Source organism: Dryobates pubescens, chromosome 26, assembly GCF_014839835.1.
Source record: "Dryobates pubescens isolate bDryPub1 chromosome 26, bDryPub1.pri, whole genome shotgun sequence".
In the NCBI taxonomy this organism is placed as follows: Eukaryota; Metazoa; Chordata; class Aves; order Piciformes; family Picidae; genus Dryobates; species Dryobates pubescens.
Window position 1 is genome coordinate 1,363,973 of NC_071637.1, and position 4,423 is coordinate 1,368,395.

The following is a 4,423-nucleotide window of genomic DNA, read 5'->3' on the forward strand; positions in this document are numbered from 1 at the left end:
AGTCCAAAGTCGAAAGAGGAAGTCGAGAAGTGCCTCAGCCTGCTACCAACCTTTACTGGGCACTTTCATAGAATCAGAATTGTTTTGGTTGGAAAATACCTCTAAGAGTGAGTCCAACCATCCACCCAACACCACCATGGCCATTAAACCATGTCCCCAAGTGTCATGCCCACTTGAGCATCTCCAGGGATGGGGACTCCACCACCTCCCTGGGCAGCCTCTTCCCCTCCCTGACCACTCTTTCAGCAAAGAATTTTTTTCTTAATCTCCAACCTAACCCTGCCCATGCACAATTTCAGGCCATTTCCTCTCCTGGCACCTGATACTAGGGATAACAGACTAACCCCCTCCTCACTCCAACCTCCTTTCAGGGAGTTGTAGAGAGCAATGAGGTCTCCCCTCAGCCTCCTTTTCTGCAGACTAAACAACCCTGACTTCTGAGTTTCATAGTCACCTCTGTCACCTGTAAAGTTGTAAACATCCACCTACCCCTCCCCCCTCACACTGCTGGTGTAAAAGCAAGTTAATTAACAGCAGTCTGGGGCAATAGCAGTTTTTACCCCTGGAAATCAGCCAGGAAAAATGAATCTTGCCTTTTGAGCAGGGTTGGGTGAGTTGGTGCTGTAAAACAGGCAAGGAGGAAAAGCAAAGAGCAAAAAGGAGCCAAGCAGCTGCTTACTGGGCAAGAGCCTTTTTGTGCCCTCAGCAAAAACGAAAAGCACTGCACTGGTTAGTTCAAAACAGCCTCCTCCTGTATGAGGTGGGAGTTGAGCAATAAAGCTGGCTCCTGCCTCATTCTGCCTTCTTGATGGTGGAATGGCAGTTAAGGAAGAAAGACCAAAAAAAGCAAAAGAAGCCACTCCCAGATCAGTGAAGCAGCTGCCAGCTGCCAGCCACAGCTGACAGCATCAGAGGCTGGGAGAGTACAAAGGGCAGCAGAGCTTTTACCTGCCCTTCTACTCTCACACAAGCATCTCCTGGCAGAAGTGAAGCATGAGCACCACAAAGCTTTGTTCTGGCCCAGGACTGCTTCCAGCTCTCCCAGAGGATGGCCCTGGGGTAGTCCAGGGAGATGCTTCTGACAGTGGTTTTGTCAAGAAAACAACTGCAGCCAGCTTGAAGGATGGAACCAGCCCCTTGGAGAAGTGCCAGCACAAAAATTGGTGTCCTAAGCAGCCAAGATCCACCTTGGCCCACACTGCAGCTAAGCAGTGGGTAGAGCCCCACTAGAGAGCCAGAAATAAGTGAAGTGCTGGGCAGGATTCTTCCCCTTTGGCCAGGAGAAAATGAAAGAGATTGTGCATATCTTAACTGGCACTGGGTGTGCAGAGGAGTTTAAGCAGCTAGACCAGGCTGGGAGAGGGAGCAAGAGAAGGTTTCTGAAGCTTGTGGTCTTCCAAGCACAACTGATGCCCATGTCCTGAATAGAACTGAGAACTGCAGCTCTCTCAAGATGTCTCAGCATCCAGTCTCCTAATTAACTTCTTGCCATGACATTTCCTTCCATGTCAGCAGGCAGCATGGCTACAGAGGCTTTCCCATTGGTTTCAATCACTGCATTTCTTTTTCCTTCCCAGAAAGAGCAGCCAGGCTCTGCCCAGCTCTGCAGGGCTGCCAAGACTTGTGCAGCCAGCCCAGCTGGGAAGGAGGGGCCAGCAGCCACCACACTTGCAGGCAGTGCCCCATCCTCCCTTCTGCTGTCCCTCTGGCAGATGTGCACAGGACTCACATCCAGAGAGCTTCCAAAGGCAAGGGCTGCACAACCAGCCAGCCCAGCTTCTCTTCTGCTCAGGAAGAAGAAGAGAAGCTTGTTACCTTGCACTTAATCACACTGAGGTTTACTCTAAGAGGACAATCACCATGCTCAAGTTGAAACCTGAGAGACCTCGTTTGCACACACAAACAGTGCAGCACCTCACAGCTCCTGTGTGTCACAGCCACAGCCATGGCTGTTCTGTGGCTCTGCTCCCACTCCTGAACTACACTCACAGGATCACAGAATGGTAGGGGTTGGAAGGGACCTCCACAGATCATTGAGTCCACCCCTCCCTGCCAAGGAAGGTTCACCTAGAGAAGGTCACACAGGAGCACATCCAGGCAAGTCTGGAATGTCTCCAGATGGAGACTCCACCACCTCTCTGGGCAGCCTGCTCCAGGGCTCTGTCACCCTTACATTCAAGAAGTTCCTCCTCATGTTTAGATGGAACTTCTTATGGTCAACCTTGTGCCCATTACCCCTTGTCCTGTCACTGGGCACCACTGACAAAAGCCTGGACCCATCCTCCTGACACCCACCCTAGAAGCATTGATCAGCACCAGTGAGATTCCCCCTCAGGCTGCTCTTTCCCAGACTAAACAGCCCCAATCCTCTCAGTCTTTCCTCATCAGAGAGATGTTCCCTTCCCCTCAGCATCTTTGTAGCCCTTTGCTGTGCTCTCTCCAGCAAGTTCCTGACCCTCTTGAACTGGGGAGTCCAAAACTGGACACAATATTCCAGATGTGGCCTCAGCAGGGCAGAGCAGAGGGGAAGGAGGAGGGAGAACCTCCCCTGACCTGCGGGCTGCACTCTCCTGGATGTACCTCAGGATGCCATGGGCCTTATTTGCCACAAGGGCACATTCTTGTCCACCGGGACTCCCAGGATTTTTCCCCAGGGCTGCTCTCCAACAGATCAACCCCAACCTGTACTGATCCATGGGGTTGTTTTCCCCCTTGTGCAGGACTCTACACTTGTCCTTGTCCAGCTTCATTCGATTTCTCAGCCAGTGGAAACCAGCTTCCAGCATCTGGCTGGCCTGGGGCAGGGCTGGTGGGAAGCAGGCTCCAGGAAGGAAGGGCCATGCCTCCAGACAGTGCCTGGGAGCTGGAGGAGAGCTGCACCCACACATCTTGTCTCAAAATAAACCCAACTGCAGTGCTGCAGCCAGGGCTGAGACCACATAATGACACTGCAGTGTGGGGACAGAGGGCAGGAGAACAGGAAAAGTATATTTAGCAAACTACTTCCTGCTCCTGCTGCCCTCCTGCCAGAGCTAAGCACTTCAAACAAACATTGTGGGCAATCAAACCCTGGCCTTCAGAGCAGCCCAGACCTTCCACAGGCACACGGAAGCAGGAAGAACTCTCTGAAGGTCTCAGCCCAGCTGCTTCCTCCCAGGCATGTACAGGATTTGGAGTATCACCAGGTACTGAGATTTCTCTGTGTCATCAGAAGGTGTCACATCCCAACACGTCCCTGTTTGCCTCTTGTCCCATCCCTGTTGCAAGCCTTAGGAGTCTGGCTCCACCTTCTCCATTCCTACCCCTTAGGTAGTAGTAGCAAGGCCTCTCCTTGCCCTCTTCCAAAGCCTGAATCCCCTCAGCTCCCAGCCTCCCCTCTAAGCCCTGTGCTCCATTTCCCCACACCCACCAACAGCAGGAGACACAGAAGCACCACAAAAAAAAAGTCAGATGGGGGAAGAGTGAGTTAGGAAAGTGAGGGAGCAAAGCCAAGGGGTGGTGGTACCTATCCTGACAGAACTGTGTGACAGCATTCCAGGGGTGACAGTGTAACCCAGCCTTAGCCTGGGTGCAGTCTAGGAGCAGATGCCACCAGGAGATGCCCCAATGGCATGGTACCAGCATGCTGGGTCTGCAGCTGCTGTTACAAGAGCTGAGCATGAAGAGCACCTTGAGGCCAAGTGATGGGCTGGAGCTAGGGCTGCCTGCAGGCAGGAATCAAGGTCAGGCTGGTCAGACCAGGATCACTGTCACAAGGATTGACTCAATGATGTCTAAGGCACTTGGAGATCACAGGCCCACAGGATGTTAGGGACCTCCAGAGATCATCAAGTCCAACCCCCCTGCCAGAGCAGGACCATAGAATCCAGCACAGGCCACACAGGAACACATCCTGATGGGGCTTGAAAGTCTCCAGAGAAAGACACCTAACAATCTCCCTGGGCAGCCTGTTCCAGTGCTCTGGGACCTTCACAGTGAAGGAGCTCCTCCTCATGTTGAGGTGGAACCTCCTGTGCTGTAGGTTATATCCATTGCCCCTTGTCCTATTCCAGGGTGCAACTGAGCAGAGCCTGTCCCCTCCCTCAGATATTTGTAGACATTTATTAAATCCCCTCTCAGCCTTCTCCTCTCCAGACTGAACAGCCCCAGAGCTCTCAGCCTCTCCTCCCCAGGCAATGCTGCAGTCCCTTCAGCACCCTTGTAGCCCTCCCTTGGACTCTCTCCAGCAGATCTCTCCCCTCTTGAACTGGGGAGCCCAGAACTGGATGCAATATTCCAGGTGAGGGCAGAGCAGAGGGGGAGAACTTCCCTGGATTTGCCGGGAGGAGAACCTCCCTCAAACCTCAGCTATGAAGGACAATCCTGAAAAGAACAAACACTGTGGAGAAAATACCAACCAGGGAGGAGCTATCTCACACTCCCA